The sequence below is a fragment of the Photinus pyralis genome, unplaced genomic scaffold, assembly GCF_008802855.1.
Source record: "Photinus pyralis isolate 1611_PpyrPB1 unplaced genomic scaffold, Ppyr1.3 Ppyr1.4_LG1, whole genome shotgun sequence".
NCBI classification, from domain to species: Eukaryota; Metazoa; Arthropoda; class Insecta; order Coleoptera; family Lampyridae; genus Photinus; species Photinus pyralis.
The window spans coordinates 16302872-16314882 of NW_022170249.1; positions in this window are offsets into that span (position 1 = coordinate 16302872).

The window sequence follows — 12011 nt, forward strand, 5'->3', positions numbered from 1 at the left end:
GAGCCATGTCTTTTTAAGCGAATTGACTTCGCCGCGAAATCTAGAAGAGTGAAATTACGCCGAGAGCCAAATATCAACTCCATAGAGCCGTTGCTTCGCCCGGAAGAAGATTTTCGCAGCATTTCCCAGAGAAATTGAAATATATAGCCCACTAATTCTGTAATCCGTCCGTGCAGACTGCAGAGCACAAATGATAAGCCAAATTCAATTAGGCGTAGGAGTTATTAAAAGATGCTTTTGATCATATCCAAGGACGATGGATCGCATCGAGAACTCCTGGTGCATAAACAATAAATGCATTTATGAATATTTGTTGTTTCGTCGTCCCCTTACCTCGTTGTATATTTGAACTAGCGTCGCATACCTAAAGATTATTGAATTCGTCGAAGTATTATTACCTTCGTCGCAGCCATTTTATGCCAACGATATACGTTATATATATTGTAAAAGCTATTTAACTACCTACTTGCAGTTTGTATTCTTAACATATTTACGTTTCGTAGTTCGTTTGATATTTTATTATACAGAGTGTTTATAAAAATATAATTAATCTTCTTTTAGTACCTGGCGGTGATTCATTACACATTGAGTTGATATCATTTATAAATAAAGTTTAATATTTACTACCAATGCGAATGAATGTGGTTTAACCATTTACTTTAGAGAATTCTTCCGCCTCAACCCCATTTACTAACATATTGTGTTCTCTTACAGCAAAGGCGATATCTTAAGTGAAGAACCAATTCAAATTTAATAAAGATTATTGACTTATTATTTACCCTTTACCCTTTCCTTGAGAGGCCAGGAAAGGGTTTCTAACCGACGAGCAGCCGAAGCATATCAATATAATTACATAACAAGAACCACCCCCCAATTTAATTATTATAATATAACTTATAATTCATTATGATATAGGAAGATGAAGGAGAAGTAAAATTTGTAACATTCGTTACAGGTGTTCATTAAGTATCTACTACAACTTTAAAGGGGAAATTTTAATGTTAAAATCGTACTTTATTATAAACAATGGTAGAATTAGAAACCGGCTTGTAGTTATTGGCATCCTTCTGGACCCATGCATGGTGTATTCACCTTACCCAGAAAACCTCTACCTGTATTTAAATTACTAACTAAATTACTACAGATAAAAAATTTAAATCTGATAAGCCAAATAAAAAATACGTAATTCAAATGCAAATGTGTACTCCGTCAAATTAAACATAACCATACTTTGATTTGAATCCGCGTTATATCGTGGAACGTAATCATAAAAATCAAGATCACGAAAGAAAGTGCCTAATTACAGAAACGATAAAATTTAAACAAGAAAGAAACGCATTTACAAAATTTCTAAAAGGAAAAACCACACTGCGATGCAAATTCAAATAAAACGAACCAACTTTGTGCTTATTTCTTACACACTCGCTCAGATTTAGTTAATAACATGAAATATTCTCATATACAGAATGGCCCGTCATTATTTGATATTATCACTATAACGCTTTATCTGTGAGCCTAATTGAAAGTAAAATCGGCGATCTGCAGTACCACACAGATCTCTATAGCAATACTATTTCCATAATAAATTAGTAACATCATTATTACCATACAGGGTGGAAATTATGTCTGGAACACTGCATGTATCTTCAAAACAACATTTTTTAAAGAAGCTTTTTATGCACCTTTTTTTTATATAGAAACGTAAAAAAATTATATTACATAATAACATTTAATAGGCAAACTCAAATTAAGGAAAACAGTTGGCTTATAATTAATTTTATTATCCTGGGTGCAGTAGAAATATCAGCAAACTATACGAAGAACTTTCAACACAACACAAATTAAATAAATAAATTTGGTTCCAATCGGTTCAGCCGTTTAGCAGGAAATGAGAGTACAGACGGACCGACAGACAGACCGAAATAATCGAAATTCGGATTCCTGACGCTTCAAAAGCGGCTTTGTAGCTTAGTGGTAGAGCGTTGGGCTACAAACCCGGAGGTCGGGTGTTCCAACCTGGGATGAGGTAGCAATTTTTCATCTGTGGGAGAGATGGGAATTTCCTTAAATCAGTTTCGAGCATTCTGCCGGTTACTCCGAATTAGGTTTTCCTGCAGTTTTCCTAATTCGTAAGGTAAATACCGAAGTAGTGTATAACAACTTGAGACCTTTTGCAGGGGCACCTGTTAAAAGCATTATGCGGGTCACTCTGTAATTGGGCGTAAGCCTATTGAGGGCCTAGAATAAGAGGGACAGTAAATCAATAAAACGTGTATTTCCGTAAAAAAATTGAGGGGTCATTTTTTAATCCAATGCAATACTCCTCACTGTATTTTTCAGTTGTATCCCGTTTAGATTTTTTGAAGAATTTTTATTGGTTGATCCTAATGGTGAGTTGAATGCGCATGTGAGATTTCTCTTTTCGTTTGTAGACGACCACCTTCAAGTGTACTTTAGGTACAATCTGGTGATTAACTGGATGTTGTGTAAATCTCGAAACATTTTTTTTTCTCATTCTGGAGGATTTAATTGAATTCTGGTAAATATGTAAGTAGCGGCCATTTTCTTTAGCCACCTTGTGCGCTTCATGAATTTTCTATTCGTTTTATATGGAGCTTGAGCCAATTTAATTCAGTCGGAGACTTGGTGCCAAATTGCCCCACCGAATTAGCGACTGTGAAGTCTTTTTAAATCTAATACTTAGAAAATTACAGAAGTTAGAGAGTGCCCCATTTGAGGAGGGGAGGAGATGAATGCCAGTTAAGCAACCAACACATAAATAAATATACCTAATAAAAAAAAAGTTCATTGTAAAAAAACTAAGTTTTACACAATTCTTCGGCTCTTATTGATAAAGTCACACGTAAAGAATAGTTGCAAGTTCTTCTGGGTGGTGTTTTATTCAGATTCGCGGAACCCGTCATCGTCCACACAAAAACGAGACGGAAGTCTTAATGCGATGCGTGAATAAAGGCATAGTGTACCTAAACGCAAACGGGCGGGTTTGTGAATAATTAACAAAAAAGGTACATAAAGGATGGCGTGTTTGTCAATTGAAAAAGAGAAAAAAAGAATTCGGGCGTAGACAAAGTATGAGTAGAATCTATAACTGGAAGTTATTAAAACGAAGCTCGTCATAATCGATTAGGCAAACATTATTATATTCTCTAACAAAAAAAAATTCGCTTTTCACGTCGGACATGGCTATAGTAATAAATTGTGACACACGATTTTTACCAATCAATGTAATTTATCCAATTAACCTAATTATTTGAAAGCGCGGAATTCGATAGACACGATTCGGGGCGTTATCTCTACTACCTTTGTATTTTATAGTTGGCGGTAGTGTAAAAATTGTACGAATTTCGCCCCTTTTTACATTTCATTTGCGCAAACAGAAAGCAAACCAAAAATAACGTATACGACTTATCTCGTAAACGCGCAATAATACAACAAGATATATCAATCCACGTGACGTTTATAATAATCCAAAAATATATTTGGACACCGTTATCCGGTCCGCGGCTGACAGTGGCCCACTCGTCACCAGTGTGTGACCCTCCCTTTGTTATTGCAAAAAATACATTCATTATTCATCAAAAGTAGGGGACGAGTGTAATCAAAACAAATCGCGCTCGCGGACCCACTGCCCTAGCCTGGTAATAACTGCCCTTGCCGTTAGCATTGCGTCCCTAAAACCTCAAACCATGGCCTGCCCTCATACTACCAAATGTGCGCGAATTTTTTTTTTAATTTTCATCATACGAGGGAGCGTCTATTAAGTTTTCTCCGATATACGTTGCAAATGAGCAAATAGGCGAGACTCAAGTTAACGTCCTTATTTAGGATTAAGTTCAAATACGCTAAATTATTCATTTAACGAGAAGGAATGGAGCTTGAAAACACTTTTAACTTAAATTTCAAGCAAAACATGGAGATTCCAATTTATTGCTAACTTCATAGTCAGCTTTCCCACAATTGTAGAGATGATGATGTTTTCCAACTTGACGACAGGATTTTCCGGATTTCTAGGACGGCTCCTAGCAAGGTTTTAAAAAGGTATCCAATCAGCTCTCTAAGATTCTGCAAAAGGTTTTTTGTTTTCTGGCTAGATAAGATTTGGTTCTAGAACATTCGCGAGAGCGTTCCTAGAACAATTACTAGGAAGATCTTTTTCACTTGTTTACTAGTTCCAGTTTTGAGGGGCTTAGCTTAAAGGGAAAAAGTAGAGGGCACGGTGACCTTGGTGACAATGTCTTTCTGGTTCAGGTAAACTTACTCCTCAGACAAAGGATTCGATTGAGTTATTCTTGAAATGATATCTCGCTGGGATTTGGTATGCCCTTAATATTGACGAAAGAAGCGTCTGTTCCAGACAATGCCTCCTCCGGAAAATCGAGAACATAAATCCAGCCATTTTCGCTTAAAATATATTGTTTAAATTAAGTCATGTACGTACTTAGACGTTATTTCGGTTTAAACACCAAAAATAATGACAGGAGGGTGTATTTTAAAACATTTCAATTTTTAACTGTAAATTGGAGCGGGAGGGGGGTAATAATAATATATTTATTCTTTAAATTGCACAATCACATTTATAGAAACGTCAAAATAAGGTATGTACGAATAAGCACAGAGTTGGTTGATTTTATTTGAATTTGTGTTTTCGTATTTGTTGTTCCTTTTAGAATTGTTTGTAACTGCATTATTTTTCTTTTAATTTTATCATTCGGTTTACATAAGACGCATTAAGTGAACAAAAAAATATGGTCAAGTTTGCCTATTAGTAGTAGCATTATTTGGTGTTTTTAATATCATGCGAAAGTTAATTAATTACCAGACTAGATTATTAGGATTATTAAAAGAGAAAAAAACCGTATGTAATTTATATGTAATGTGACTAATGCCTTTCTTATTTTTAATTATCGACCGTCTGCATGCGGGGTACTATGTAAAAACAAGCTTCTCTGCTTTTCTTTGTTTCAGGAATTTTGTTTTAATTTTCCTTTCGTCCTATAAGACAAGAAACTCTGATATCCTCACTATTCCCGTTCACCGTACGACCAAATTCGAAAAAGGACCATTGTACAATTGCATAAAAATATATAATTCCCTTCCATCTACTATTAAAAATTTGAAAAGCGACATGGCATTTAAAACGGCACTAAAAAGTTGTTTAGTGCACAATTGTTTCTATAAAACAAGCGATTTGTATACACTGTGATTTATATTGACCAACTGTGATACGACATATTTTTAATGTGTTTTTTAATGTGTTTTTTAACGTGTTTTGTAATGTGTTTTTGTTAATATTAGTGACTATGTCTATGTCAATGTATATTGATCACAGGCAATAAATATATTATTATTATTATTATTATTGTTGGATTAAATTTTTTGCCATTGTCAATCAATTAATTGTTTATTCGAACCCATTGTGCGACCCGGATAGTGTTTGTTAGATTTACCTTCTCGTATCCAAGATTTATTTCAGGTGTTGATAAACACCACTGAGTCTCCCCATTTTTGGGTTAATTTGAGCCAATATTGGCATTTTCTTTGTAGCAGATCCCGGAAATGTACGAGCAGAATAATAAAAATTCAATTTTTATTTTTTGCTAGCTGGGAAAGAGTTTGTGAGTGGTGTAGTTGACCGCATAACATTGCACACATGATTATTTATTTGGCGCCCAACGTAGGGCTACAGCATTATTTATTTAGCGCCCAATGTGTGACCACAGCATTATTTATTTGGAGCCGAACATGGGGCCACGGCAAGATTTAGGGAAAAGGAATAATATTGACTCTACTAATTCCAATTCCAATTCTACAACTATCTTTGGAAATTAATTCTGTTATAATTTCATAGTTAAATCCACTTACTTGCTAGCGCCTTGGTATTTATCTCATGACTGTGTATGTTAAATTTCTAATCAACTTCGAAAAAAACTCATAAACTAGGCTGTTTTCTGATGTAAAATGACCTGATTACCGCTCGCCCTTCTATGTAAGGTTTTAGATCTCAACACCGAGACCACGAAGGAAACTGCCATTTCTTTATTGAATAGGCGTTCTTTTGCAAGTACAATACAATAATTTTTTTCAGACAAAATTTAATGCCCGTACGAAGGCCCAAGGAAAGAAATTGGATATGGCACAGTTGAGGATGGTACGGTAAAGTATGGGAAATACCAGAACGAACAGGGTAAGATAGGGTAAGAAACGAGAAACTATGGAGGGGTTGTGGAAGCGCCGAAGAAGGTGCGGGAGCGAGCAGTGGCAAGTAAGAAAAGATATATAGAAACGAACTGAGGGAAATTAAGACCTAAGGACACGATGGACCGAACTGAATAGAGGAGAAGAGCAGACTAGCACCCCCTAAATATTAGGAGTAAAATGAAAATAAACAAGAAAAAGCCTTTCTAGAATGCAATCGTTTTTTTTTATTTTCCAAATAAACTAAGGATCTTCAAAAGTTTTTTACCATAATCACATAAAATGGCGGACCTAATGGACTTTCCCATTCCAAGTTCGTCTTAGACTTTGTAAACATATTTCCACAATTCAAATCTTGATAAAATTTCAAATCTGGTTGTCTAACAAATAAAAATAATAAAGCGAGCATTTAACCTATAACCCTGTCCCAATTTTTCGCAGAGAATCCGTTTTCGTATTGGTAAATATTATAATAAATATGAATGAATTGGATTAATCGGGTACGAACTGAGTATTCAACTACCAACATTTATTGGGGATTTTCCATTTCCCGTAAAAAAAAATCCTACACATACCCAAAAACGCTGACCTTACCCTAGGGGAATTTTTCACTACGACGAATTTTGGAATTTTTTTAAATAAAATCGAATAAGACACCAAACATGTTGGGGGTACTAAGCAAAAATTAGAAAATAAATAATAAAAGACGTCAACCCCCATACGAAACCTTTTGATAGTTTTGAATCTTTAGTTTGTTTTCGAAAAAATTCAAATTACAATTCTGGACCGCAGAATGAAAAGTGTAAGAGACCAAATTATTTTGAGGCGTTTACTTTCATGTTAAGAATTCCCAGACACCAAGTTCGATTAAGATTGGTTTTATAATCCTCTGTTTGGGGCTCATCATCTTTCAGTAGGAAGTATGCATTTTTCACACACACAGGAAAGCATATCCCTTTAGTGTGTAATTGTAGTTCAAAGGACAATTTACGAAAATGAAAATTATGGGAACGCATCTCTAAAAAGGAATGTTTTTAATTCTTTGTTTTACACTTATTCCTGTGCCAACGGAATAATGTGCGTAATAAAAGAACAAACAAGGTGCTAAAAGGCAAGTAAAATAGAAAACGAAAGCTCAATACAAATAACTGGACCTCCAGAACAGAAGGATGACTTTGAAAATTAAAGAAAAAGCTGTAGTGTTTATTGGTGGTGTATTGGAAAATTCAAAAAGAAGGAGATTGTTTTATGGAGGAAGTGGCGGATCCTTTAAACACGGAGAGCGTTGTACATTTGATTCGCTCTTATCTTGGGCAGTCAGCCCTATTTGTTTAATTGGAGACGTCAATCATCGTTATCATAATAAAGATTGCAGAAGTGTGTGAGAAGTGAACGCGCTTTGTCTGTTTGGAGAAAAAGTAGTAGCTCTAGTGTGAATAAAAAATTACCTTTCGACAAGGTCAGTCATTTATTAAAAGTAAAAGTGTTCTACCGCCCGAATATCCATCTAGTTCAACAAGCCAGTTCTGTTTTGTTTTGTCATCAAGATCTAGGTTCATAAATAAGGAGGGAAGTTCTTCAAGCTGGCAGCAAGTGATTGTGTCCTAAGTGTACCTGAACATCGCGCTTTTACGACCAAACTTATTGAATCCTTAAACAACTATAAGTAACTGCTTTATTTAATTGCCTGTCGAACGCCTGTGCGAGTGGTATGTGTAAAAATAAGCTCTGAATGTCTTTCTATCTTCCAGTATTTCTGTTTTTGTTTTGTCCTCGTCAATTAATTAACTGTGTGTTTAATCGAACCCAATGTGCGACTCAGGTAGAGTTTTCATGTCAGATTTTTCCAAGTATTGTCAGGGGTAAACTAAAATTTGTTTAGTTAATTCTTTGCTGGGGGTTGATCGAGGCCACTGTATGCAGACGTCAAACCAGAGAGACACTATGGGTTAAGTTAGATGGGGAGGTGATGAAGTGAAAACTGGAAAACACGAAGACGTTTCGTGTTAGTTTAGGCGACCTCCATCAATTGAAAATCTCCATTTTAAGTTACCGGTTACTGCGACACATCATTCCAGCGTATTTTCCCCCACAGAATGCAACATTATAAATTACGTGATGTGCCCAATGACTCTTACGTAAATCTGCTACGAAAACATTTTCAGAAAAACCACAAAAGGCAAATTTTTCGCTTAATAAAAGTAAAGGTAGCAACATTCATTAATAAGGAACGCACCGAGCATGAAAGCGGACAGAAGTTTGAAGGTTTGCGGAAGTTATTCCCAGATGGAAACTTTATCTTAAATGCAACTGCGACGAATAAAAAGTTAAGTAGTTTTCCTGTAAATGTACTTTCATCTTTCAGTGCGTTTGAATAAATACTTCGCGACACTGCGAGAATGCGCCCATCAAAATATAAATTCAGTCGAAATGCCACAGTCGGCATAAAAAAAAACTTTTTGCCGTTCACCTGTATTAAGTACTTATGCATTCGTGTATTGTGGGTAGGTATAATATTTTTGTGTGACTGAGTGGCAGGGGGATATGGATACAGCAGCTAACAGCAGTCGTGTTGTACGCGCTAGCAAATGCTAACGCTAGCTTATTAAACATTTACCCGTTTTTGTTTTGAATATTTATTATTTTTACTTTCGTCCCGAATGAAATTGAATTTTTAACCGTATGTACATTTTTAATTGCAATAATCTCGATGGATTTTACAGAGCTTTTATAAAACAGTTGCTAAATACGACTCGCGCTCCTAGTACGAAATCGAATGAATTCGATATGAAAACCCCTTTCCATTATATTTCACAAAAAAGAGAACGAAGGGAAATCGCGTTTTATTTCCAATAAATCGCATTCAATACCTTAGAGGCTGGTCACAAATCAGTCGCCCCATTTAAAGATACAAAGAAGTTTGTCTGCGCTATATCGTCTTATGAAATTATCACCGAGATTCTGCAACTGTAGATTCTCTCAGTAGTTGAGGCAAATCCGTGATCCAAATCCATAGATCCAGGATTTTGTTTCTGAAGCTTAATTCAAAAGTGATTGTGTAATTTTAGACTTCCAAGATCTAGATAAAATCTGCCATAAAACTGCATCTTGTCGCTCTAAAGTTGAAAAGATGTATGTCAAGTCGAAGAATCCGTGATGTGAGATACACGGTAGTAAATAAATAAGTGAGTACGTTTCATTTCAACGCTCCGAGTAACCATACCTAAATCGCATTACACTCGTAATACAAACATAACGTTTAGCTTGTGGGGATGGTTTCTGGGTCACCAAAATTACTCGGAAATAAAAGAATGTAAAAGAAAGCTCTCCTTAGAATCGACGATCGAAGAAATAATTCCAAAAGATGCAGAACAATTAAATCCTAATAATTCGCCAACTTGCACCTTATTATAATAATAAAGATTATTATTATTATTATTATTATTATTATTATGCCAAAAGGGCACTTTTTCTATCGGAATCTTAGCTTAATTCCAATTCACGATGCCTCAAATTTAATCAAGATCGGAAGAATACTTTAGGAGCTGGCGTTAGGATGTGAACAGAGAAACGCTACGCGTAAAAAATGACAAATTGTTCATTTCAAAGAAGATAAGCAAAAGCGTTCAAGTAAAACAAAAAAGGTTTTTGTACTTACATATTATAAAGTTCACAAAAGTTAGGTATAATCAAGGTATAGAAACAGTCCCAGCGTGAAAGCTAAAGTTGAAAATGTGATAATGCCCCTTGCTTTTATTTTTGCGACAAATTTGTTATCAGTTGCTCATTAGTGCAAATGTTGACAGTTCCGAGTTGTTTTATTAAGTTTTTTCTTTACTTGTGAGAGATAAAGGTAATTATTTGGAGGTGTCTATTTTAATCATTGAGAAAAATTGCGTTGTTTGCTAGAAATTGTTCGAATTAGATAAGAAAAATAGAAGTAGGAGGTGTACGTGCCGTGTGAGGTGCTGGCTATTGGCTATTATCGTTTCTAGGCAGTGTTTATCGGCTATTAAAGTTTTACGAATTTTAAGCGAGATTTTTGTTTAAATACGAGAATCGCGAAAAGAAGACGCCTTTTGTTGAAGTTCGAAGCCGAACCGCTGTCCGTCTGTAACCGTACTTTTCGCCATAGTTTTCCACCCCAAGTTTTCGGTTCGTTTGTTAGAAGTTTGTTTGCCAGTTTCCAGTGCCGCTCGTTAGAAGAAAATAAGGAGCCAAAAAAGGCTGTTGGACTTAAAAATTATTCAGGAAGGGCGTAAACACCTTTTGCTTTTTGAACATCTTCTAATGGCTGTTTTCATTTACATCTAATTTAAAATTAATTATTTTTTTACTGTTTACATTGTAGTTAAAGGAAATTTGTACATATAAAAGACGACATCGTATTATTATCATGAGATTGTAACAATTTAAAAGACGCAAGTGTGAAGGATGATAAGTGGAATTACAGTGCGAGGAGGAACTTAGTTAAGCCGTTTGGCCGGTGGAAATCAGCGGGTTTATTTTGTTGAGGATCAAGGAAATCACTGAATAATGCGAGGTATTTACCACTAGTAAGGTACAATTTTTACAGTGACGGTGAAATACCAAGTAATGAAAAGTGAAATAATTTCAATCTAAGTTGTATTTAGGTGAGCAGCACGATATCGGCGACATCAAATCATGAACCATGGTCTGCAAGGGGGTGATAATCACCACTTGACATTCGAGTACGTGAAATATTCAGCATTAACGAATTTCAAGGACAATAAAGGTACTGAAGTGATCCGTCCTTAACAACTTAAAAGCGATAAACAACACTACGTACATTTGAACATAATGTAGCGATTTATCTAAATTAAAATTTTCAAGACCTTTCCTAATATTAGTATGGGCACGATATTTGTTTGACACAGCCTGAAGCTATAAATTTCGATAACTTGTCACATAAACAACACTTGAATACGTAACTGATTGTGTAAACAGAAATGCATGGGTTCGTTCACGTTTGGTATAGAGGAAGTAATAAATGAAAACCGAAATGGATATTTAACTTGTAAAGAAAGCGCTCGGGAGACAGTCAAGGCAATCGTGTAGATATTAAAAATGTACGATAACACTCAATTGTAAAGTTACAGTGGTTCAATGTCGGTACTGTTAATGAGTTTTTTTTTGGCAAATGGATTTTGAGTACGACCGCCATCTTGAATTTTTTTAAATGGCAACATAGGTCATCGGTCAACATAGTCCATAGGTCAGCTTATTTTTTTCTCTTTTTTACTACCTTAAACATGTATGGTGCTAAATTAAAAAATAATAGAGAAAAATTAGACCTTTCCATACGCTTCACTGGCTTATGTACTGCACTTTAACCTAAAAGAACGTCAAAAATTAACTAAAAAGCAACCAGCATGTGTTTAGTAAAAAACACAGTACCTATGCTTTGTTTCCTTAGAACTATTGTATTACGTCAGAAATAAAGCTTATTTTTGTGAAATATGTACCATTTGACGCAGATTTTTCTCCATTATTTTCTAATTTAACACAATTTATGATTAAAGTAGTAAGAAAGAGAAAGAAATAAGCTTCCTATTACTTATGACCTATGTTGCCATTAAAAAATTCAAGATGGCGGTCGCACTCAAACACTATGTGTTAAGTTGAACCTCAAAATATGTGAAATAATTGCAAATGGAAGTATTCTAATTTTCATATGTATACCTCAAACGGTTTGAGCGTGAGATGTTTGGTTCCATCTTTAATAATATTAATTTGCAACTAGCTATATATAATAATAATAATAATAATAATAA